The following is a 27,163-nucleotide window of genomic DNA, read 5'->3' on the forward strand; positions in this document are numbered from 1 at the left end:
CCTCCTATTTGTCGCTCTTTTCCCCTAGCTTTTAGCAGCTTTCAGTGGGTCGCCTTGTGCTATCTTCATACAGACTCAGGCCATAAAAGGGCCTTACATTTCACAGCCATTTGAAGTGTCCCACATTTCAATGGAAGGAATTATGCAAAAGCCCAAGAGCACAATCCCTGGCCTGCTTAGAGCCCCCCAACAACCTCCAGGGCCAGTGTCATTGCTCCTCCTTGTGGTAAGGAAAGCCATGCTGGGAATGGAGAAGCTTGTTATCTAAGGTGACAGGAGATGGTGACCTGAGCCTCAGCTTCCTGAGGCATTTTGCTTAGACCAGCTCCCTCCACATGTTGGGTGTGCCTGAGCCAAAGCAAGGGTAAAGAGAATCTTGTGGAAATGGAGTCCCAGACACAGCCTCGAATAGGAGCTATGCACGACAGAGTCTTACCCGGGCCTGCTCCTTGGATCTGCAATTCATCACTCAAAATTTACCCAATGAGAACTCAGAGGCACCAACCACTAAGGTAGCCAACAGCAATCCGAATGCCCCAAGAATGCTTAGGCCATGTAATGAAACATGGTAGAATCACTTAAAATACTCTCCAGGAGTATCTAATGGCCTGAGAAAATGCTTACACTAGAATAGTGAACATAGTAATAATAAATAAATAAATAATAATAGCGACAATAACGATTTGACAAATTGTCACCCACCGGACAAGTGGGTAATGACAATTTCAAGGGAAAATGACTGCTTCTTACAAGGCAGTTCTCAGGCACTAAGTGCTTACTGGAAGGACTTCTTTCTGTTTTTAATGAAAGGAACTGGGAACTCATGAAAATTCCTTTTTTCTGGCTTCTGTCTTTAAAGTGGATAAACAAACTACAAATATTTAGTACTAATTTTGTTCCCGATCTCAACTCTGATACACAAAGCAGAAAATCTGAGAAAACAGAAAAGTTCAAATTTATCCTACCCAACTGTGCCCCCAAGACAGATAGCCACCCAGCACTCGTATCCAGAACCCTCTGCCCCATTTTTCTCTTAATGTAAAGCCATTCTGGCCACCTATGTAGAGTCTATAATTAGTGCACATATCACTGTGCGATCAAGAAGCAAAATACTCTTTAACTTTACAAGACAATCCACCTGTGCCCTCTTCTCTCCTTCATGGTTCAGAAAAAGAACTAAAACTTAAAAATAAATCAACCTTAGCAACCAGCCTTCCTTTCCCCAAGTACCATGAAGGTAGCTGTTCTCGTCCAATGAAGGAATGAATGAATAATTTGTTTTAAAAAGTCTCAGCTAATGAGTGCATACCAAAGAAATGTTTCCTGGCCTGGAGGAAAGAATATAAGACCATTTGCAAAACTGCCGTCTAGCCCATAAACAATGGGCTAGTTGTGACACTAGGCAGAGTGGTCGCAGTGGCTTCTCTGTCTTGCCACATGAAGATCTGAATTATTTGTAATCCATAGTGTGGTAAGAATGAGTCACTTTATTTTTCTTTTGCCTGATGAATTTTTAACTATCTGGGCTCTAAGTATTCAGGCTGAATGAGGCAGCAGGAAAGAGAACAGTATCTGGAAACAAGTTTTACTGGTTGCAGGCACTCCGACTTTGAAACTGCCCAGGTTCCCTGGTCCTGACCTGGCGAGGGCTTTCTCTATCATATCTCATGACCCTGTGAAAGCAAGGATTAAATATGGACAGACAGTCACCAGCCACTTTCTCCAAGGAAAAATGGCAGAGAGAAACAGCAAAGCCATGACCACCCCTTCTTCAAGCCCAGCATAACTATCAGACAGATATTCCTTAATAACCATCTTATAAGTTTGGCCACTTACACTGAATTATTCTGGGTGGAACTGCAGGATATGTTAAACAGTCACATTTGGTTAGTAAGACCTCTGCATACCATGGATTTGTGCCTGCAGGTGACAACTTGTAAGGTGGGTTACAGTCTTAGTCCATTTATGCTGCTACAACAAAATGCCACAGGCTGGGTAACTTATGAAGAACAGAAAAGTATTTCTCATAGTTCTGGGTATTGGCAGGTTAGGTGTCTGGTGAGGGTCTAGTCTCTGCTTCCAAGATAGAGCCTCACACACAGCACCTCCCAGGAGAAGGAACACAGTGTCTTCACGTGGCAGAAGGCAGAAAGGCAAAAGGAATGAATGGCTACTATGGAGTCCCATTCATGAAAACTCTACCCTCATGATTTAATCTCCTTCTAAAGCCCTACCTCTTAATATGACTACATTGATAATAAAAGTCAATGTGAATTTTGGAGGAGACACAAGCATTCAGACCAGAGCAGGAAGGAGCCACTAGGTAGGCTGTGTAGACCATGACAAGGTGCTTGGACTTTGATTGCAAAAGGAAACACACAAAGGTCTGCAAGCCTAGGAGTGACAGTATCTGATACATACTTTCATGAGGTGGGTCTGGTGGCTTCCTCTTGGTTAGAGTTAAAAGCATTAAGGATACACAGTGACAAAATTTGCCATTCCAGTTGCCCTCATACGTGAACTTGGACAGACAGCAACTGTCTAAGATTTATTCAAAAGATAGTTTTACAGGACAACATGAGGGAAATGGTCTAACATCTAATAAGCAATTCTGTTTTGGCACTAATCATCGTTTGAACATACACACAATTATTTTCAGCCAACAGGGGCAAAGAAAAAAAACAAGAAAGTGGCACAAATAAACACAAATAACTAAATAAAGATCAGGTCTCCTTGTAGCAGGTATTTCACTGCTTTTGCTGAAAAGCACTGTCTCCTTACTTGGGCCCATGAATTAATGAAGCAAAGCTTGGCATCCCTGCCTCCATCTTGTATCTGTGCTCTGAGCTGTTCTCTCTGAAGTCACTTCCCATTTACCTTGGAATCCAGGAATGGCAGAACTGACTGGTAACATCTTTACAAGGAGGGATAGAGGAAAGTGCCCCCAAGAAAAGGAATAGCCAGACCTCCTCAGTTCAGGCTACCTGCCAAGCAACAATGACTTGCTTATCCTGACTAGATTACCCCCGTCAAGTGATAACACCAATAACCCCAGAACTCCTGCCAAACAAGGACTCAGATAAGGACCACCCAGGCTACACCTGTGACAGGGACCACTTAACTACACATACCTTTCTTCCTCTGCTCAAATTCTTTGTCTATTTACACCTAAAACTCATGTCTGTGCCCCAAAGATGGCTGCATATGGGCTGAAGTGCTTCCTTTGCCTTTTCCCAGGTCTCATAATAAAATCCCTTCTCTGCCTCTCACTATAACCCACCTTTTTATGAGGCTGTTGGAGCGAGTAGCTGAACCTGACATGTGAAACCCTAGGAGTTTGGACCTGGGGCCTAAAACTCCGGTTTCACAATGAATTGCTTTCTTTGTATAAGAATCACAATTATATGTATTTTACAGTATATAATTATAGTATTATATTAGTATACTTAAGTATTATAAATTCTTATATCTATTTTTCTTTTGGAAGCGCTGGGGATAGAACTCAGGCCCTCTGGAGTTCTAGGCAGGCACTCTATGCATGGACCACATACCCAGACCCTTGCATCAATTTTAAGGTCAATGATGACCATAGGCAAATTGCTACCATTCTACATAATCCATCCTATCAAACAGTTGTCCTTTATCCACCCAAAAATCACTGGTCTTGGAAGAAAATGGAAGCACCCAAGGCAGCTGATGTAGCCAAGTTCTGTTTTATGTCCTGCAGATATCATGGCAATGCCTGGCAGCTTCCCCCTTGGCTAACCCCCTCTGGGTTACCTCAAGGAAAAGTCTTCCTTTGCAGGTCGCTGCAAAGGCACAAACTCCTGGCATGCAGGAGCCCAATTCAGCCAATGCTGGTTGTTTAAATGCATCCAGCGATCCACCCATTGTAATTCAGTGTATGTAGCTGAACTTTGAAGAGTTTCTCCCTTTGCTTTCCCTTGATGGGGAACAAGATAGCAAGGCAAATGCCTGCAATTGAAAGGCTTTTACAATGTGATGATGTGAAGGTCAGAAGAAGGGAACTCACTTCCTCTCTCCTCCTCACAAGCCTCCATACAATGAAGATTTCTAACACATATAACAATGTAAAAGGGCAAAGGCAAGATGAATGCCCCCTCTTCTTAACCACTTGTGGGAAAAACCAAGGTCAATGCTGCTTTATTTCAGGGATTGAGATTCCTGCCTTAACAAGAAAGAGCAAAGGAGAGTTTCCAGCCCCACCTCCTCCCACAATGGAATCCTGTGGGTGCATGTTCTTTTCTTTCCTAGACAGTTTTTATTCCTCCTAAGCTCTGGTTCCTTTGGCTTTTCAACACAGCTACATCTTAAAAACTTGAGCGAGCATCCAGAAAATACAAGGCAGGACCTTGTAGCCATTATAGTGTATCAAATAATTTAAATCACCATTAATTATGCAAACAAAAACCTTGGGAGCAAGCCAGGTGTGGTGGCACCCACCTGTGATCCAGCTACTCAGGAGGCAGAGGTTGGAGGATCATCCTAGGCAAAGTTAACGAGTTCCTATCTCAGAAACAAAATACAAACAAAAGGACTGGGGTGTTACTCAAGTGGTAGAGAACTTCCCTAACAAGTACAAGGCTCTGAGTTTAATCCCCGGTACGATTAAAAAAAAAATAATCAACCAACTTGAGGCAGCCTAAAGTAGAACATACACAGAGAGGACAAATCCATAAAATCCTTAAATCAAATAAAATGACAAGAACCAAGGAGTAAGCATATGCTACCTAATGGAATTTTCTGAATGTATTTTCTAAGTTAGGTAATTCCCTAATTGTCAAGCACAGCAGAGTGTCTCATCCAGATGGGCATTTCTTCCTGGAATAAGGTGCACTTGAAGGAGTCTGTATGTTTTACTTGATAGGTATTTTCAATGTTTAGTAACTTTAATATAGCATTTCTTAGATTATCTGGCTGGGTCCTAAATGTAATCAAATGTATTATTATAAAAGAGAGGCAGAAGGAGATCTCTCTTTTTTCTCTATCTTCTCTCTCTCTCTCTCTCTCTCACACACACACATGTGCGCGTGTGCACACTCATGTGATGGAAGCAGAGGTTGGAGTAAAACACCAGCAGTCATCAGAAGCTGGAAAAGACAAGGAATAAATTCTCCCCTTGAGCCTCTAGAGGGTGTGCAGCCCTAGATTTGAGGACAGTGAAATTTATGTGAAACTAATGCCTTCCAAAAATTATATGAAACTGGATTTTATTGTGTTTTAAGTCATCTAGTGTGGGATCACTTGTTACAGCAGCAATTGCTAAGTAATATAGACTTTGATGCAGCTGTAAAATGTGGAACTGGCTTTGGAATTGGATAATGGGTAAAGACTGGAAGAATTTTGAGACCAATGTTCGAAAGAGCCTAGATTGCCTTAAGTAGACTGTTGGGAGAAATGCGGAGCAGGGTAGCGTTGGTGAGGTCTCAGAGGACGAAGTAGTGTGTTACTGCAACTTAAACAGAGGGCAGAACGCTGAGCTGACTTGCATCCTACAGCTGTATGGAAAGCAAAACTTGCAAGCCTTGAACGTGGATATTTAACTGGGGAGATTTCCAAGCAAAGTGTCAAAACTGCAGTCCTGTTGCTTGCCATTCATAGTAAAATATGAAAGGAGAGAGATAAAATGGTTTAAGAAAAGAAAAAAATCAGGGCTTGATGCTTTGGGAAATTCTCAGCCTATCCAGATTGTAAAAGTCACTAAAATGAGGAGGTTCGGGACTTCAGGCTCTGGAGAGAAGGTCAAAGGTAAAAAGGACAGCCCTTCCCTACACTAGTGCTAACGAGATTAAATATGTGACACATAGGTCTCCTCAAGCATCAAAACACCGGAGAGCCACAAGGCTTCTGAGTGTTATATCAGCAAAAACACAGCTAGCTTGTACCAAAAAGAAGAGAGAAGTCAAAATGAAGGGAAGCTGTTAAGACTTCCAAAATTCTACAGGTGAGAAACGGGCTGACAAAGTTATTCAGCTGCAATCATGTTCTAATTTTAAAAAATAAATAAGCCAGGTGTCAGTGGCTCACACCTATAATGCTAACTACTCAGTAGGAAGAGATCAGAGGATCGTAGTTCAAAGCCAGCCTGGGCAAATAGCTCAAGAGACCCTATCTTGAAAAAACCCATCACAAAAAAAAAAGGCTGGTGGAGCGGCTCAAGGTGTAGACCCTGAGCTCAAGCCCCAATACTGCAAAACAAAATAAACAAACAAATAAATAACATGAATAAATAAGGAAGAATGACTCCCAGGGTGGAGTTTTGGTTTGCTTTGGTATTTTGTTTGTTTGGTTTTGTTTTTGTGACAATATGGGATTTGAACTCAGGGCCTTGCAATTGTTAGGCAGGGTCTCTGCCATTTGAGCCACATCACCAGCCCTTTTTGTTATAGCTATTTTTCAAATAGGGTCTTGCATTTATGCTCAAGCTAGTCTAGACTGTGATTCTGCTGTTTAAATCTCCCATGTAGCTGTGATGACAGGTGCGTACCACTGTGCCAAGCTTAACGATTGAGATGGAGTCTTGCTAAAATTTTGCCCCAGCTGGCCTCAAACCTTGAACCTCCAGATCTCTTCCTCCCCAGTATCTAGGATTATAGGCACGAGCCACTATGCTCCACTCCAGGGCAGAGTTTTAGGATGAATGGGCAGAGCCACAAGCCACAAAGGATTACCTCTAAGGCTTGAGACCAAATGGAACTTATCCTGCTGGGTGTTTAAATTTCTAGTAACTGGCAATTCCTTTCCCCTTCCATATTCTTCTTTTTGGAATGGGACTATCTACAACCATTATCCCATGTCCATTCCACCACGGTATTTGGAAACAGATAACATGGTCTTTTGATTTCATAGGTCTACAGACAGAAGAAATTTCCCTCATGGTGATCCTAGCAAGAATTTCACCTATGCCTGATTTAAATGAGTAGTGAAATTTGCAACTTTTGGGCTTAGGATAGTTAGATAAGTTTTGGAATGGCCTTGATGCTCCAGTGGGTTGAGCCTCTGAGGGATAATGGTTGAATACATTTTGCATGTGGGATGTCTGTGAATCTTTGATGGCTAATGGGTACACTGTAGTAAACTGAATAATGACAGCTCCCTCCACCTCCAAAAAAATAGCAATCCCCATTCCAAACCCTGGGTTTTCCTATACAACAGAAAAGGGAAGGGCTCACAGGTGTGATGACTGGAAGACCTTGGAGTGGAGAAATTACCCTGGCTTATCCAGCTGAGCTCTAAATGCAATCACAGGCACCATTTTAAATAGACTTAGCAAAAGATTACAAAGACGAAGAAAAGGTGAAGCTGGAACAGACCGAGATTTAAAAATGCTACATGGCTGACTTTGAAGATGGGAGAAGGGGCCATGAGCCAGCAGCCCTTAGCTTGCCTGTAATACGGGGTGATGAGGACTCACTTTATTCCTAGGGTTATTTTGAACTTAGAGAAAAAAGAAAGCCAAGTGTCAGTGCCTCATAACTGTAATTCTAGCTACTTGGGAAGCTGAGATTGGGAGGCTCATGGTTCCATGGGAACCCAGGCAAAAAAGTTCAAGAGACTTCATCTCAATGGAAAAAAAGCCAGGCATGGTGGTGCATGCCTGTCATCCCAGCTACAGCAAGAAGTGTTATAGGAGGATCATGGTCAGGTGGCAAAAAGTAACCAAAATAACCAGAGCAAAAAGGGATGGAGGTGTGACTCAAGTCTAGCAACATGAAGCCTTGAGTGCAAATCCCAGTACCACCAAGACAAAGGAAAAAAATACTCAATATTGCTATGTAAATTAAAAACTATAACTAAAATGTATGACTATTTTTGATAGATAGACCTATCCAGAAACATTACCTGAGTTCAAAGACAAGTATGAAGTACTATAAGGATAGGTTACTTGGACTTTTGATTTTAAATATGGAGAACAATGAGAGCTATGGAATTTACCTGGTGGAGCACAGAGCTTGAGAATTTAGCTAACAGAAAGCTTATGTCTGGGAAAAGGTTGATTTATTTTCTTTATCCAAAGCCAGGAATTTCAACCAAGTAGGCAAGTCACCCCCTCATTCCAAGTTCAATGTGCTTAGCTACAAAAGACCAGACACAATATGTCACCTGTACCAGGTAGGATAAAATGAGGTTTAAAGAAAAATACTGTACTTTGAGGAATTAAACCCATTCACGTGACATTGTCACTGTTAAAAACATTCGCAGAATGACTCTCTGAGAAGTTTTTTCAAAGCCAATTTCACCAGGCAAACAAGGGAACAGACACCTCATTAACAATTCAAAGTCAGTCTTTGGTTTGGCTCAAAAGTGGTGCTCCCCATTCTCCCACCTCATTCACAAGACTTGGCCCTGAAGGAGTTTAGGGTTTTTCAAAAGAATGAAATCAATTCGCAAAGGATCCAGATTTGCCAACATCAACGTTTTTATACAAAGATTACTGAGTACTATTTCAAAAGAAGTTCCAAGAGTGTTCAAAAGACAGTGAACCACTCCAGGGGAGTTTCTGGTTCTCCCAGGGGTCTGTCTTGGACATCAGCCTGCCTGGATTTGAACACTCACTAACTCTGTGAGGTTGGGCAAGTACCTCTCTGTGCCTCAGTTTCCTTACCTATTAACTCCTTACAGAGAAGCAGAAGGCTCTAGTGAAATGAGGTGAGCATCCTAGGCAGACTGACCTGGGTCAGAATCCAGCTATATCACCCACCTGATGGATGGCCTTGGGGAACCATTTGCCTCCAGCGTGCTTATCTTTTCTCCTCCACGGAATAAAGGTAATATCTCAGGTGATCATAGAAATCATTGACCAACCCAGGGCACTCTGGGAAGTGAAAAGTTGGTTGTCTCACTGATTCTTGCATCAGGACACGAGAATAGAGTAGGACTGTCACAGGCAAGCAGACTGCCTGGTCATTGTAATCTCCCACTCCTTTTAGGATTTTGTGAGGATTATGGCCTAGAATGAATTTGTGGGGTGTGATTAGATGGTGGCCCTATATAATTTAGACCAGGTTTTTAATAGACATCCATTATATGCTGACAATGCCTGCGTGCTCCATTGGGTCTTATTTTCCAATGCTTTTTATGCAAGTCTATGCAGGTCTGGAAGTATGCTGGTCTGGCATGACACATGGGTGTGCACATGTCCTGACATGTGGCCAGTGCTGCCCACAGAGATCTCCCTCCCTCCCTCCCTGGGTCTTCAGGATGCCACCATAGAATGGCAGGGCTCTCTGAGCAGTACCAGGAAGAAAGCAGCCCAGTTCCATTCACCATGTGCAGGACAAATGGAACTGGCAGTACAGTGGAGCTTTCAAGCTTCTAACAGGCTGAACGCAAATCCCTTGCTCTCAAAGGGCTCAACTTCCTCAAGGGAAGACCATTAAGTCCAAGAATATCCGTGCATCCATCAGTGCATGGCCACCACAGTGGTGCATCCCAGCCTTGAGAGACATAGGTGAAGAGTAATTCAAATCCTCTATAAATGAGCAGGACCTACTTTGGAGACAATGCCTCCAACTCAACATGAAATCAACTTTCTATGATGAGTTTCGTGCCTGCTTATTCTTCTGCTGGAGACTTTTGCCTCCTGAGCAAACCACGGTGATAATAACAAGACCAGTGATTACAGAACGCTGTGAAGAGTGCCTCAGACATCAACCCGGCTGGATTCCCCTGCACTTGTTAGCTCTGGAAGCTTGGGCAATTATCTGTCCATGCCTCAGTTTCCTTACCTGTTACTAGAAATTACAATCATGTCTAATTTGGGGAGTTGTTAGGAAGGACAAATGAGTTAAATGAGTCATTTTTTATAAAGTACAACACACAGGCTGGATGTACAGCTCAAGTGGCTTGGTAAGCACAGGAACCTGAGTTCAAACCCCAGTACTGCTCAAATACAAACAAAAAGGTACAAACCACTTTACTGTGAGCTAAGTACTCTAATAGGTACTATCTGTTCTTTTTGTTTTGTTTTGTCAATTCAGCTCCACTCTGACATGAACCAGAATTAGTACAGACCCCACTTTTCAGAGACTCAGACTCTATAAGACTGTCCCCATTTTAGACACTAGTTGCACATGGGGTCCCCAGACCATTCTCACTTTGGTCAGCAGGTTCCCATGATCCATCTTCAGGTTCAATAATTTTCTAGAGGGTCTCGCAGAATTCAGGGAAGTGATGTATTTACTACTACAAATGATGATAAAGGATAGAAATGAACACCCCAGTGGTGATGTCTGGAAGGGTCTCAAGCATGGAGTCTCTGTCCTCATGGAGTTGAGTCACTCTCCCAGGACATGGGTCTGTTCACCCCTTGAAAATTGTCATTTTGGCTTTTTATGGAGATTTCTTTATTTAAGTATGATTAATTGACTCAATGACCAATTATGATTGAACCCAAATTTCTCCCCTACCCAGAGGTCCAGGAATGGAGTTAAAAGTCCCCATCCTGTAATCTACTGGGTGGTTTTTCTGGCAATAGTACTGCAAAGTGAAGTACCCTAGAGACTTGACCTTGAGTCGCCTCATCAGCACACCAAAGACACTCCAACTAACTGATCAGGAAATTCCAAGGTTTTCAGGAACTCTGTGCCGGAAATCAGGCCTTTATCTTTGGATAAAGACCAAATATATTTTTTATTATACCACAGGCTTTTCAAGTATATGTTGTCTCTTTTTTAGCCCACTTTGAGGATTAGCCAACAGACATAGAGAAGCTCCTCCAGCTGGTAAGAACCAGAGCTTGGACCTGGCACCATGTCTGTGTCACTCTTTCCTCTATACCAGATGAATGTTTTCGGCTTTGTAGACCATATAGCCTCTGCTGCAACTACCCAGCTCTTGTCCTTACAGCACATAGGTACCTACAGACAGCAGAGAAATGAATGTGTGTGGTTGTGTTCCAATAAAACTTGATTTACACAAACAGGCAGTAGTAAGAACTGGCCAGTGGGCCCCACTGTACAGACCCCAGCTCTATACCAACTGCCTCCCTGAACCGGAAATCCATCCCTTTGCAACTGGTGGGATAGAACCAATTGGTCCAGCTTCCCAACCTTGAATAATTTTAATTCTGAGCTGCCAATGCCTTGTCTCAGTGAGTGCCTTTTTTCATGGTGTCCTTACTTTCCCTGCCTGAAAACACTAGACCTTAGCTGGGCTGGGTGCTTGGGCCTCCGTAACTCTTCCCCTGGAGGACTTGTCCAATCTCATGACTTCAAATGGGCTGAGAACCCGAAGGGTACATCTGAGGCTTAGCTCCTCACTGGCTCCACAATTGGACAGCCAACTGGACTCCCAAACTGTGCACTTGGAATTCTGACAGGAAATCCCAAGAGGACACATGCAATGGAGAACTCCTATTCTTCCTAACCACCCCCCAAAAAAAACCCTGTTTGTACAGTCTCCCCCATTCTAAGTTAAAGACTACAATTTCCTAATTTCCTACTTGTTGAGGCCAGAGATCATGAAGTCTTTCTGGGACGTTTTTCTCAATCAATTCATCAGCCATGCCAATGACTCCACTCCACTTCTGGCATGGTGACATAAATACTCATCATCTCTCATGTGAACCACGTCAGTGGCCTCCTTACCAGTCTCCCTGCCTCTACCCTTTGACTCCATCATTCCATCCCATTACAACAACCAGAGCAATTTCATGGAATTAGAAGTCAGATCTCCCCAGTGACTCTCATCTCACTTAGAGTCAAACTCAATGGCCTCATAATGACCTCTGTTCATGTCTCACCCTCCCATAGCCCTGGCTTACTCTGAGGCAGGGTAGATAGATGAGGCAGCAGGGATATTAAAAAACTATTTTAAAAATATTAAGAAGTCAAGATTCATAAATTAAAACAGAAGCAGGAAGTAAAGACTGAAAGCAGAAAGCTTTCTTCCCATCACCCTGCTTTCTTTTAGATGTTGAGTGAGTTACAATCTCCTTGAATCAGAAGGGAGTCAGTGAATAAAAGGCATGTGTGGAAACTAGATGCCCTAGTGTTACTCTTATGGTCTCCATGTTTTGAGTAATAATCAGACCCATCTTAGCCATGTTTTGGGTAATAGACTCACTGTCTCCATGCTTGGAGACAACTTAGGGGTTGCTAAGTGACTTGACCACGTGTCTAGATGGGGATTCAAGACAGAGTTCCTCAGCCAGAAGTTATAAATACGCCCACAACAAAGGCCACCATTTTGAGCCTCTTAAGCTACCATCCTCTGCATATCAGAAGAGGGTCCTCTCTCCCGTCTATATTTCTCCCTGCTTTATCCTCTTTTGCTAAATAAATCTTTGTTAAACTTCTACTTTGTGAGATTCTTTTTTGCGAAACCTTTCAAAATGCTTTTTGACATGGGTTTCTAGGACCATGATTCACATGGAAATTGGGAAAGTAAGGAATCCCCCTTGTCCATTTCTATCTCTGGCCATAACCGTACTGCAGCCTCACTGACCTCCTGGAGCTTCCTGAAACACACCAAGGTACTCTTGCCTCAGGGCCTTTGCACTTTCTGTTTCTTTGCTTGGAATGCTCTTCCCCAGGTATCTCATGGTTTTCTCCCTTACTCCTTTAGGTCTTAAAATAGCATCATTCTTCACCCCATCCCTACCCCAACACTTTCTAACCTCCCTTGTCTTGTTTTGCTCATTAGTACTTAAGTGCTTACTACCACCTGGCATATATTCTCGTTTATTTGCATAGTTTTTAAATATAAACTTCAAAAGAGATAAGGATTTGGGTGGTCTCTGCCATATGCCTCGTGACTAGAACTTTATCTTATGGAATCACTTAAATATTTGTTGATGGAAGAAAAGAAAGAGAAGGAAGAATGGAGATTGTGAAAGGAGAGAGAGGGATGGTTATCAGTGAACTGTTTTAACAGTGTAGCTGGGAGAGAAGAAAGGGTCACCCCAGCTGAACCCAAACTTTGCCCACCTCTGGAGGTCAGCCATGTCTGGGAAAGGGTCTAGCAGATGGAACAGAAGGCTATGTGCCCCTGAAGCAGGCCATCTTGCTCTGACTTGTCCCTGGGTCACCCCTTGGACCCTGAGTCAACACCATAGAGAAGCAGAAGTGGAAGTAGAGCTGGACCATTGGGGCACAAGAAACATGACAGCAGATCTCTGGAGGGCCAAGTTTAGTGTAAAAAGGGGAGAACAGCTTTCTCCTCTCTTCACAAAAGCATCGCACCAATTTTGGGAGCTGAGGTCATTTGCAGACCCAGCTTCAGAGGCAGAGAGAGAGAGAGCTGCAGAAACGACAGCTGGGCTGGCAGCAGGTGGCAGCCTCTTGCTAACATGTAACTACGACCACAACAGGAGACGGGAGATAAAAGAAACTGAAACTGCCACACAAGCCCTGACCACACGAGTGATCAGATTTGTCCACAGCCCCATGAAAATTTCCTGACCAGATTCTGCAACATGCTTGGGTTTATTCACAGGAAAGTCTGTGAATAAGAGACAGAAACCAGCGCAAATGATAGTTGAGTCTGTGTAAATCTACAGCCAGAGAAACATGGGGTGAAGATAAAATGCAAACCCAGGTTCACTTCCAGAAGAACGACTTTTGATGCTTCTCCCATTTACAAAACTTAAGAGCCAGAAAAACAAGATTAATTTAATTGGCATTTTTTTCCCATCGAGTCAAATCCTCCAAACATATACCCTGCCAAACCCAGGGAATTGGTTTGTGTGTACAGATAGTTTCTGTGTGTGGCTTCTGCATGGCCGAGTCCTGCCTTAGCAGCAACTGGGGACACAAGTAGTGGTTTATTTAACAGCATCAGAGTGGTCTCGGCACATCAAGAAAACATGAAACGACATTAAAAAGTCACCTGGGGAACACGAGAGCACTGTGCATGTGTCGGTGTATGTTTTTCAGGTTCACTTCCACCTTGACTTAGCCACCATCACCACATTCAAGTTCAATTGCCTTCCGAGACAAGCCAGCTACCACCATTAGGCAAACATGACACTCAGTCCAGCGTCAATACAAAAACGATTTGCTATATTGATAGCCACACAGGTGTGGGACAAACAGCTCCAGGTTGAGTGTATCAGAGTCAGCCTGTTTCCCCCTTCACCCCCACCATCCCCCAAAAGACTCTCAGTCCCACTGCCCTCACTCCTTGTCCCTAGGGCCTGTTAGGACAGAAATGAGGCTCACCTCCTTTTTCTTCTTCTCTCTAAGACGCTGGTCAAGTGAGAAGCATGCAGGCTCTGACCCCCAGGGGATGAATTCAGCACTCTATGCCAGTGTGCTGGCTGGCATAGACTCAGTTTGGGTCCTCTTCTATCTCTCAGTACCGAACTGTAGTCACTTGCTTCCTCTTGCTCCTATTTTTCTAAAATTATCCAAGCAGTGGTCTGCATTGGAAAATTCACACACACACACACACACACTCTCTGCTGTGCATTTCCCATTCTAATCCCAAGACACAGAGTCGCAGCCGGAACTAATCTCCAAAACACCTACATTAGCACAACTGGCTTTGCTCGTGACAGAAAACACAGCAAGAGTTATTTGGAGTGGACCTTCCTAGTGAAGGGCCTGGATCCTAAGAACAACTCTGCAAGGCTTGTGGCCAATATTCACCCTACAAAAACAGCAGACCCAGGATACAGGACTGCAAATTCAGGTCCCCACCCAGTTTTAAAGAATTCCTGTTAATGTTTCAAGGAGTTCTTGCAAGTCAAAGATGGCTATGAAATTCTTGAAAACCCCTTCCACCGCAAGGGGAGGTCATTTATTCTTCCTTTGAAGAAATATGGCCAGAGTAGGGTAGAAGCCACGAAATGCCAGCTCAGGGGCAAGGCGTGAAGAAGGTCAACAGCATCTACTTTGGTCTCTGGGAAGCCAACAGCCAAGTGAGAAGTGACAAAACTCTGAGACCATCATGCCGTTAGAAAGCCAAGTCACGCGGAGGGGCTGCCGTAAGGATGAAATGCCACACAGAGAACAGCCAGAACTGTACCTACCCCAGGACCTTTGCACATGCTTTCCTTTGGGATGCTCTTCCAGGCGTTTGCCTATCACCTTTTACAATTCAGGTTGTAGGTCAGATACCTCCACCTTAGAAAGGCCTTCCTGACCACCCTATCTAAAGTGTCCCCAACAGAAGCTCCCAAGTCACACTTTAAGCCCTTGTCCAGTCGAAATTACCTTACTGGTTCATTGGTCTATTGACTGATGACATGTTTCCTACTCCCTGGAGGATATGCAGCTCTGTCACAGAACACTGTGTGGCACAACCAAGAAATATTGGTTGACTAAACTCACAGGTAAGTAATATAGGTATCAAACATTTATTATTTAGAAACAAAAGCCTGAAGCATGGAGGGCATGGGAAGGTGGCATCTTAAGCATAAGATGCCAGAATGCTTGCTGAAACAGAACGGATCTCCAAGAACAGAAAGTTACAAACTGGGATAGCTCTATGTTGTGGTAAGACAAATTAAAGCTTTTATCCCAGGCTTTTGAGATTCTTGTTTCCAAATCTTTCCTTCCTGATTCTTCTGAGCAAGACCCTGGACATTAAAATATCGCTTACAACAGACAGGACTCTATGGCACAGCAAAATGCTCTCCTGGTAAACGCAGCGCACTTTTCTCAGCCCAAGTCTCAAATTCGAAAGGCACACAAGGATGCTGATGGTTAAGCAGAAAGGAAAGCAAAGCCATGACCACAGTGCCTCCTCGTGGCCAATGCTGATACTGCACCCATTTCTCTTCCTGCATCAAGAAGAAATTAAGAGGGCAAGTGAACTAAACAGAACTTTCTCAAAAGAAGAAATTCAAATGGCCAAAAAACACATGAAAAAATGCTCACCATCTCTAGCAATAAAGGAAATGCAAATTAAAACCACGCTAAGATTCCGCCTCACCCCTGTTAGAATAGCCATCATCAGCATCACCACCACTAACAACAGGTGTTGTCGAGGATGCGGGGAAAAAGGAACCCTCTTACACTGTTGGTGGGAATGTAAACTAGTACAACCACTCTGGAAAAAAATTTGGAGGCTACTTAAAAAGCTAGACATTGATCTACCATTTGATCCAGCAATACCACTCTTGGGGATATACCCAAAAGACTGTGACACAGGTTACTCCAGAGGCACCTGCACACCCATGTTTATTGCGGTACTATTCACAATAGCCAAGTTATAGAAACAGCCAAGATGCCCCACCACTGATGAATGGATCAAGAAAATGTGGTATCTATACACAATGGAATTTTATGCAGCCATGAAGAAGAAAGAAATGTTATCATTCGCTGGCAAATGTATGGAATTGGAGAACATCATTCTGAGTGAGGTTAGCCTGGCCCAAAAGACCAAAAATTGTATGTTCTCCCTCATATGCAGACATTAGTTCAAGGGCAAACACAACAAGGGGATTGGACTTTGATCACATGATAAAAGCGAGAGCACACAAGGGAGGGGTGAGGATAGGTAAGACACCTAAAAAATTAGCTAGCATTTGTTGCCCTTAACGCAGAGAAACTAAAGCAGATACCTTAAAAGCAACTGAGGCCAATAGGAGAAGGGGACCAGGAACTAGAGAAAAGGTTATTCAAGAATTAACCTAGAAGGTAACACACATGCACAGGAAATCAATGCGAGTCAACTCCCTGTATAGCTATCCTTATCTCAACCAGCAAAAACCCTTGTTCCTTCCTATTATGGCTTATACTCTCTCTACAACAAAATTAGAAATAAGGGCAAAATAGTTTCTGCCGGGTATTGAGGGGGTGGGTGGGAGAGGGAGGGGGTGGGGGCAGGGGGGAGAAATGACCCAAGCCTTGTATGCACATATGAATAATAAAAGAAAAAAAGAAAGAAAGAACAACTTAAAAACAAAAAAACAAAAAAAAGGAATTAAGAACTGGACTCTCGGGCCTCAAGTTACAAAGTGTTTCATGGACGATGACCTTACCTGGCACGAAATGACTCGGAAGCAGGCAATGTTAACTTCATGTCATGGAGGCTTTGAGGAGAGAAAGGACTGTGGGAAGTATTTATTGAGATCTAATACATGTTGTGCTGTGCAAGACCTGACAAAGTTTTCCTCATTTAAGACTTGGAAAGATTTTCTTGTGACTCCACTCATTCCTGTATCCAGGCAGATTGGCACACGGTGACATCAAGGGTCTTGTCACACAGCTAGGAAACACAGATTTGGACCTTTGAGCGCTGACCTCACAGCCTGCTCTCACCGTGTTGTGTGACGCTATCTTCACAGCAGGCTGGAATTGCAGAAGCCGCTACATTGGAGACCAAATTCAAGCTCCAGGCTTCCAGCCCCATTGTCATCAGTCAACACATGTTCCCCGAGCTCTGCTTACACACAATGTGCGCTGCGTGCTGAGGAGGCCACGTGAGGCCACCTGTGGTTGTGTCTGTCTGTAGCCTCACAAAGCCAGTGTCATCCAATCAAAGCTGGCATGGTTTCTTTCCGAACTTACCCAAGACAGCCAAGCCTCATGGGCTCCAGTCAACTCTGGGTGATGCGTTCATCCAATCACTTATTCACTCATCCTGCTGAAAATGCTACTAAGAGCCATGGGCGAAGTGGCCCCTGCCACCGTGGTGTAGAGTTTACAGCCTAGGTGGGGAGACAGACATTAATCAGATAATCAAAATTAAATGCACGGCGGCCAGGGTTGTGCGGGAGAGATGTGGTACTGGAGAGCGAGCGTGTGATTAAGAGTTGACCGTTTGGGAGAACATTCTCCTCCAGATGTGTGATCAAGCCAGTGGGACAAGGAGGAGCTCGGGAGCAAAGGGGCCAGGAAAGACCCCCAGGCAGGGGGATATGACTGTCCAAAGCCAGAGATACTTGAGGAAAGTGCCACGTGTGTGATCCTAAAACACAAAGCCACTCTTCGGGCTCCTACCTGGGCTCAGAAGCTGGAAGTGCCATCAGCCTCCATAGTCAAAGTTTCCATGTCCGGAGTTGACTGACCCCAGAGAGAACGGGGCACAGCCTTCATTCTTACTTCCTAAACAGTTCTGCACACAGCATTTACGTTGTATTATGTATTAGAAGAAACCTAAGCGATGACTTGAGAACACAGAAGGGCATGGGAAGGTTGCATGCAAACACCACGCCATGTTATGTAAGGGACCCGGGTGGCCTCAGGTTGTGGTATCCTCAGGAGATATGGAGGGACCACTGTATAACCTCAATGCTTCCACTCCTGGTCCAATACTCACTCAGAACCTTCTAGAAGCCTAAACATTAAAACTATTCCCAAATGCAAATAACAAAGAGCCTCAGATCTGTGCGTCACCACATTCCTTTGTTTTATGAGGTGGTCCTGGGGTTTGAACTCAGGGCCTTGTCTACATCCTAGGCAGGCGCTTTACCACTTGAGCCACACCCCCAGCCCTGTCTGCTTCCATTATTTTTGAATAGGGTGTCACGTTTACACTCAGGCCAGCTTGGGCTATGATTCTTCTATTTAGGTTTCCCAGGTAGCTCGAATGACAGGCACAGACAACCACGCCCAGCTTTTTTTAGTTGAGATGGGGTTTCACAAACTTTTTTTGCCTGGGCTAGCCTCAAACTACGATTCCCCAATCTGTGCCTCTTGAGTAACTGGGATTACAGGTGTGAGCCACCACACTCAGTTTACATTTCCTTTCTGTTTGCTGTTCCCCAAGCCATGGGAGCCAGGAATTGGTGGATGGTTTTTTTTTATTCCAGGAGGAGGGAGGCCCAGGAAGACCAGGTGAATTTGGTATGTTGCCCAAGCAAAATCTTGGTGACCCAATCCAGTGATGTGTCCACAAATCCTCAGTGTCATTTGGTCCCTGGTGACTGTTGACTCACTACACAGCCATCAGCAGTTAGCCGCTTGATACCTAAGTCAAAATAAGAATCTGATTTTGATATTAGTCATAGTTTTCACCTTCTGTGCAATAATTTTATCAGACTGGTTTGTCAGCCAGCAATATTTTGGTTAATGTTTTAGGCTTATACCAGATAACAACCTTGTGCTTTCTTGCATATCAGACCAACATTCAACTGGGAAACTTAGTCAACAACTTATCAATTCAAACTAGTTTAATTAATTTTTTACACCAAATTGCTCTAGTCTGTAATGGATTTTTATTAAATTGATCAATTCTATCAGAGATGGGAAGATAAAACAGGATAATTCGATTAGGTTTCAATAGTGAGAAGGTGGAAGGGGGGTAAAAACTGTCATTTGCTATTCAATAGGTAAAATTTACAGCAGGGTATATTGTGTTCCCCCAAAACACCAGAACAGAGGGAAGCCCATCACTCATCTCATTGGCATGCAAGATGCCTTCCTGAATCCATTCAGTCACCAGTTAGTATTACCATTGCTACAGGTGACATGTGCTGCACTGGCCAGTAGAGGGTGCTGGAGAGGCACTGCAGGTGCCAGGGACTTCTTCCCCCCACCTCCCCCCATGGAGTGTTGGTGACACTCCCACGGGTAGGCTTCCACTGAGTCTCACAGACCCCCAGAAGTCAGCTCCTGGCCTCCTGCCACCTGCACCCCTGGCAAGTGTCTCCTGCTTGCTGCCCTGGGCCTCCACTCTGCCCACCACCATCAACCAGGTACCTCCTAATTGAAACTTGCACAGGGGAACCCCAGACCTCCACACAACACGGCTTCAGCCACAGCTCAGGCTGGGACCCCCTTCCCTGTAAGCTCCTTAACCGTGGGGTGTGCTTCAGTGTTTGTTCCTTTAAAAAATACTAGAAACAATAAATTCAAGAGATACATAAGTGTTTAAAATCACCTGCTAGGAAAGTGGGCAGGGCCTTGAGTAACCACCAAAGGGCAGGGGAGCCAGGAGAAAATGCAAGTCAGAGATTTTTTTTTTTTTTAACTGCAGCTTCTGGAACCCCAGCCATATGGGTAAATCAGAGTCATGGTTAAGAAATAGTCCAATCCCTGTGTTTTGGACAGAGCCACTGCAAGTATCCTTGTGAAAACTAGTAATGTCACCCCTCCCTCTGCACCAGGCGTCGGAACTAAGTAGGTAGAGAATCTGGGTTTCCACTCTTCTCAGCCAAGTTCCCTTGTGCAATGCACAACCTGTGTAACTATACAAGGAAGCCCTGATTTGCAAAATGAAGCCATGAAGCCCACAGAATTCAGTTTCATTCTTTTGCTACTTTATTCTCTGGCCCATTCATTCATGAACCCATTCATCCCACCACCATTCACTGAGTACTTAGATATGCCCAGCTCTGTGGAGATAAGGTGAATAAGACATGGTCCCTCGCCCTCAGGGAACACACAGTCCAGGTGACAAATAATTTTGTCTATATCGTGTCATATGTTCTTCTAACAACATGGAGAGGGAGGAAGTGTTTGTTATTAGTCCCATTATTCAGATGAGACATCTCCAAAGTGACACACCTGGCCAGTGCCATGGTGGAAACAGAGTGCAAAGTCACAAATTGCTGTGCAGTCTTGTCCCTCTATGCAACATTGCCTGACATAGAAAGCCACCTCTTGAACTGGGCAGGGAAACTCACATCTGTAATCCCAGCAATTTGGGAGGTGGAGATCAGGAGGTTGAGGCCAGCCTGGGCAAAAAGTTCACAAGACTTCATCTCAACCAATAAGGCAGGCACGTTAGTGCATGCCTGCCGTTCCAGCTACATTGGAGGTGAAAATAAGAGGATCAAGGACCAAGGTCAGCCCTACCTGAAAAATAACTAAAGCAAAAAGGGCATTAAAGCACCTGCCTAGCATGCATGAGGCCCAATACCACCAAAGAAGAAGAAAGGAAGAAAGAAAACTAGAAAGCCACTGACTACTTGGTGCCCCCAGACTGCAGCCTCACATCCACCCTACCCCCTAATTCAGCACTGTCGGGGTGATTTCTCCCACATCCTCACAAACTGGGGTTTCCTTCCTAATTCGAGATCCCTGTGACACGAGCTCCAAGGGGAGCAGTACAGGCCATCCATGACGAAGAAGATGACATGGCAGGTAAGTGGGAGGAAAGAGGAAGGGTGTATGGAAACACCCTATTGTAGTCTCTCTGATGACAAATTAGCCTCGATGGTCACAACATTCATCACTAAATGAGGCCGAGGCTGAACCATATGGGATTTTCTCCACCACTAAAACCTCGGGGAGACTTGGGCCTGCTCAGGCGCTGGCTCAGTAAACACTCAGTGAGTGAACAAGTGAGCAAGTGAACCCATTTCACAGGCTCAGGGAGTCAGCGCAGCACATCTGCTCTCTGCCTGTAGCAAAAAATCCAGAAACAGTGTGATTTTGTAAACCTCAGCCAAAAGCCTGTAAACTCCTCTGCTTAAGAATGCAAACGGATTTATCAGAAAATGTGAGCACCTCCTTCCTCCCTCCCCCTCACTCCCCTGCCCCACGTTTTTATAGCAAAGACATTTTCTTGCTTCATCGTCAGTAAAGGGATTTTCTTATGGAAACCCTCACCAGTTTATGGTCTGTTTCTTTTTACGCTGACAGTTTAAAAAAAAATCTATTCTACATCATTTCGTGCCACTTCAGTGGTGTAGAATAAATTGTCCAAGTGCAGTGGGGACAGAATGAGCACCAACCAGTGCCTCCCAGGGTCATAAAACACAAGACTTGAGAGAAAGACTAGCTCGCTCTTACTAAACAGGTGCTCTAACACTTGAGCCATGCCCCCAGCCCTTTTTGCTTCAATTATTTTTTGGATAAGGTCTCATATTTTTGCCCCAGGCTAGCCTTAGACTATAATCCTATTTTATCTATGCCTCCTGTGTAGCTGAGATTACAGAAATATACCACCACACCCGGCTTGTTGGTTGAGATAGGTTCTTGCCAACTTTTTCCTGAGCTATCTTCGAACTTTGACACTCCCAATCTCCACCTCCAGGTGTGTGCCTCCATACCTGGCCTTCAGTCCCATGTTCATAAATATGAAAGTATCCATAGCCCAGATCGGTCAAGGGAATTGCTGAATATCACATGACAAGTTGGTGCCATGGCTGGGACCGGCCTCCAGTCCTCATGGATGGTGAGAGACCCCAGCTGGCATCGAGATGTTTGGAAACACAACCACGGCAGCCTGTGTGTGTGACACAGACTGGGCGGAGGCACGCCTGGGAAGTCTCAGGAAGGAGACTTCGGGCCCCTGCTTCACTTCAGTTCTGGGCGAAAGGCTGTGGGTTTGGTTGAATAACAAGCTAACCCAGAATGTACTGGCTGTGCTTTTAGCCCCAGGTTCTAGAGCTCTGTGATTGATGTCCCTGGAAGTGTCTCCTGGGATCAATACAACCAGGCATGACCGTCAGCCACTGGTTGGCAGAGCAGCTTCTGGGGCTCTGCTGGTGGTTTTAACCAGGTGGGGAATGGACTTGTCAAAGCCTGGCTGGCTCCAGCATCTGTGCCCCTAACTGTCCTGCAAATGCTGTGACTAGAACTTATCGCCACCAGGAAACATCACTGCCACCACGTGGAATCTATCATCACAAAACACAGCTGGTTCGAGTGCCCCCTCGTGGCCAATCTGAAATAGCACAACCTCCCAGTCAGTTTAGTCTTGAACCTTAGTCAACCCCAACTGGGAACCTGAGTCTCAGCTGCACCACCCCACACACACACCCCGGAAGATTCTACCAGAGAAGCTACTAGTTCATGCGGTCACACCCAGCCAGCTTGGACACCTGCTCACTTCTAGGGCGCATCAGAGCTCCTGCCCCTCCAGTTGCCTCCAAAACCTATCAGAAAGGAAACCCTATATGCTGCTACATCAAGGAATTCCAGCCTTGCCCCCAGGAGCCCATCCCCAGCCCATTCCTTACAAAAGCAGACTGGTTTTCGGTCACATCTCACATGCCAGCATGTTGGATCAGACGTGGTGTTCTGCAAGGCAGAGCCTCAGTTGCTGTGATTACAGAGAAAACAAGAAAGGAGAGATGGCCAGGAAGCAGCCAGCAATGGATGGAATTTATCTGTAGAAGGCCAGGGTCCAGTTGAGGTGCCTACAGTCTGCCTAGAGAAAAAACTTGCCTTTCAAAGACGCCATGTGGGGAAGGGGTACCCCAGTCCTGACTGCAAGCAAGACCTTGGGAGGTTCTAATTCTAGCATACAGCCTCTTTTCCTGCCAGAGACCAGAAGGGTCCAGTGAAGGCAAAAGAGTCTCAGCCAATGACCCAGGATTCTCCAAAGGCTAAACAGACATAAAAGAAACACCAGACTGGATGTAGTGGCTTACACCTGCAATCCTAGCTACTTGGGAGGCTGAGATCAGGCAGTTCAAGGCCAGCCCTGGCAAATAGTTCATGAGATCCCATCTCAATAGTGGTGACATGTGTGTGTGACAGTGAGGGGGCATAAAATAAAACAGGAGGACCGTAGTTCAAGCCAGCTTGTGCAAAAAGTGAGACTCCATCTCCAAAATAACAAGAGCAAAACGGACTGGGGGCAGGGCTCAAGCAGTAGAGCACCTGCATAGCAAGCGCGAATCCCTGAGTTCAAACCCCAGTTTGAACCAAAAGAAGAAAAAAAGAAACAGCAGCATACCCCAGAAAGCAGCAAAATAACAGACAAAACTTCTTGCTACAGAGTCAGGAGGCTGGGGTTTCCATAGCCTCATCATCGTCCCTCCCAGAAAAGGTGGTGACACACACGGTGCCTAAGAACTCAACACTGGGACGAGGAGCCCATCAGCCTTAGTGAGCACGAGGATGGCCCAGGAGCTTCCCACAGCCCCCATCACCAGAGCGGTGGCTTAGGTCACACTCAACTTACTGATGGGCTGCCCTTGGCCATGTTGAAGCTCCAAGTCAGCAGTTTCATAACGTCTTCCCTGATAGTCCAGTCCTGGGAGGCAGAACCAGGTGATTTCCTACCAAGCACTCCAGGGGACTCAAGGGTCACTTCCCACATCACCTGTGCCTGGTTCTGCCATAGTCAAGTTACTGAGAGCAGCAGAGATATACACCTCAGATAGTCACATGCCACCGAGCCAGCACACTTTCTCCATCCTGCTCCTCCTCGCTAGCCCTCTGCCCCACGGGCCACAAATTCTGGGTGTCAAAGCTACAAGTTCAAGGACAGGTCACCCAATCTGCTTTGGGCTCTAAGCAAGAAATCCATTGCAAGGCGCCCCTTTGTGACACTGCCTAGCTGGTCTCTCCTAATTAAAACCATTCATCTCCTGGCCCCTGGGATATTTTTCCCTTTCCTTGTTTTTCTTCTTGACAGTACTGGGATTTGAACTCAGAGCCTAATGCTTACTCAAAAGGCAGTCTACACTTGAGCCCACCCCCAGTCCTTTATTGCTTTAGTTATTTTTCAGATAAGGTCTCACACTTTTGCCTCCGCCCTCCTTGGACTGCCATCCTCCTATCTCTGCCTCCTGAGTAGCTGGGATTACAGATGTGCAGCACAGGTGCCCAGCACCCAGAGTATGTCTAACTCAGGTTATTGGCCACCTTCCCATCCCTACCATACTTCCTTCTACTTCCCAACGAAAAGCATTTATCTTAGTCTTCCTCTCGAAGTCTGATGGGAGGAGCACTGCTAAAGACAAAATCCCTGCACAGTCAACAGGCTGTGCCAAAGCACTGAGAGCCAGAGGAGACAAAGGGAAGGAAGGGAGACCCTGTCCACCCATTCTATGGCAGGTCACAGCCAGACCTAAGCATCCCATGAACCCCTGCCTGTGGTGTCAATCACATCACACATCCTCCACACCCCAGAGGAGGAAAGCAGAGGGACTTTGGGGTCCTGACGGTGGACAAGGGCATCAGCCTGGGGCCTTGGAATGGTCAACACGTTGGCAGGTGCCCCTCCCTTTCCCTCAAGGAAGATGACAACCTGGGAAGACAAACATCCCATTCCTAGAGGAAGGCTTTCCAAGTCTTCAACATCCAAACATGAGGGCAGCCAGGTACCTTCCTGAGAAAAAGCCACCATTGCAGTATAAGAAAATCTCCTTTTTCTGGAATCCCCATCCCAGGCAGGACTGGTTAGCATCTGACAAACTCTAATTATGGTTTCAAACTCCACATGCTGCTACCTCAAGGACTTCCAAGAGCTTACTTAAATCTGCTCTCAAGGGTCATTGATTAGCAAATGCAATGCTAGAGATCACTTTCACTGATTGGAGGAGTGGGATTCAAAGCATGTGGGAAGCTGGAAAGACAGTGACCCAGGACCCTGTCCCTAGGAAACCCAGGAGAGAGTCCAGGGAGCCCCGCATCTAGGCAGTGCCTCTTTGGATCCCACTTGGTCTGTCTGTCTGTCTGTCTCTCACCTTTGTCTTCCTGTCTTTCCTGCCTATCTTCTGATCTAATGAGAAATTCTAACTTCTGTCTCACTGCCACTATCATACAAGGTGTTGGCTGGAGCACAGCAGGCTTTGAGTTCACAAGCACCCAGGACAGAAGAGAGCTGATTTCGTGCCTGCTCACTTAATGACAAGGCAACAAGTGTGATGTGATGAGGTCATCAAACAGAAGAACCAAGAAGACATTTGCCACCAGAGTGATGGGACAGAAGGAAGAGAAGGGAGGGAAGGAGGGACACATAAAAGCTGAGGCTGATCATGAAACCCATTAAAACTTGCTTTAAATGGGCCGGGCACTGGTGGCTCACCCCTGTAATCCTAGCTACTTGGGAGGCTGCGATCCAGGAAGACACAGTTCAAGGCCAGCCTGGGTGAAAAGTTTGGAAGATCCCATCTCAATGGAAAAAAAGCCAAGTGTGGTGGCAGGTGCCTGCCATTCCTGGGAAGTATAAAATAAGAGGATTGTGATCTAGTCAAAAATGGAGACCCTATCTCCAAAATAACCAGAGCAAAAAGACCCGGAGAAGTGGCTCAAGAGGTAGCACGCCTGTCTAGCAAGCATGAAGCCCTTTGTTCAAAACCACCAAGAAAAAAATGTTTAAAAAGGGTGGAAGAGGAATAAGAAAGAGTAATAGAGAGGTGATTTTTCCATATATTATATACTTATACGGAAATATCACCATGAAACTCCGTTGTACAATTAATGTATACTAACAAAAAGAGAGTAGGAAAAAATTGCAGTTGAGTTGGGGCTTGACCGGGGTCAGGACTGGGGGAGGGGTGGGTGAGGAAAAGCTGAGACTGCTGGCATTGGGGGTCTGTGTGGCACAGCATGACCTGAGCCCTTGGCCAGCCAGTGAGAAGATGCCATCTTTCCTGAGCAGCACCCAGTCACTGCCGGCTGTTTCCCACACAATACTGGCTGTGGGGAAAATCACAGGCCCAGGACAAAACAAATGCAGACGGGGTACTAAGGGTGACCACAGGTCATAGGAGGGCAGCTCTGCAAGGCAAGAAGAGATTCCTGTCCCCACCATAGCACCGAGAAGTCCTGCGTCTCAGGTCTCAGATGCTACAGAACCAGGTTTCCCCAAAGACAGGGTAGAGCAGTGTTAGGTCAGCCATGTCCTCTTCTTGCCCAGGCACTGGGTGCCAGGAATCCTAACAGTAGAGCACAGACAAGCCACTTCTGAGTCTTCAGAACACAGCTGCTGGATTCCCTCCTCCCTCCATGTGCAGTCTGCTCCAACCTATAGACAAAATACTGTAGACTCAGTGGCTTATAAACAACAGAACCCCACTTCCCCCAGCCAGGGCCATTAAGATCTGGGCGCCGGAAGCATGCCTTTCAAGTCCATAGCCCAGCGTCACTAAGCAGCACCTGACAGCCCAGGTGTACAGCTACCCATCCAGGTTGTGTGAGCACTTGCTATTTGCACAATGACAAAATGCCCAATGACGCAGTGCTAGAGACATGTCCCATCATGGAGTGATGCGTGGCTGTCACACAGTCACATCCATTCACTTATTTATGCACTCAACACACACTTATCAAGTGCTAAATATATGCCAACAACTAGAGACTTCGAAGAAGCCTGCAGTAGGCTCTGGGAAAGAAGAAAGAACAGGGCAGACAGAATCTGCTCAATATGACAGCAAAGGCCAGGCACAGATGTGCAGAAAACCTATTGGAGGGTAGTAGGAATTCTTCCGAGTAGGTCTTCTGTCCCAGTTCACAGACAGCAAACCTGAGGTACAGAGAAGTGTCCCCAAAAGTCCTTGCCATTGACCAAATGTTCACTACATGGCAGATCCTACGGTAAGTCTTTCCTATGTATTACTCTGTCC

At 45.3% G+C, this 27,163-nt stretch overlaps 1 long non-coding RNA gene across 1 annotated transcript in view; it reads right to left on the reverse strand.

Annotated features, from left to right (window-relative positions):
- LOC141411538 (uncharacterized) overlaps nucleotides 1-27,163 on the reverse strand; it is a 104,456-nt gene that overhangs the window by 19,888 nt on the left and 57,405 nt on the right. Inside the window, exon 2 of the long non-coding RNA XR_012436371.1 lies at nucleotides 16,952-17,620. This is a non-coding gene — a long non-coding RNA (uncharacterized lncRNA). The remainder of the gene's footprint in view (nucleotides 1-16,951; nucleotides 17,621-27,163) is intronic.

Source organism: Castor canadensis, chromosome 10 (genome assembly GCF_047511655.1).
Source record: "Castor canadensis chromosome 10, mCasCan1.hap1v2, whole genome shotgun sequence".
Classification (NCBI taxonomy): domain Eukaryota; kingdom Metazoa; phylum Chordata; class Mammalia; order Rodentia; family Castoridae; genus Castor; species Castor canadensis.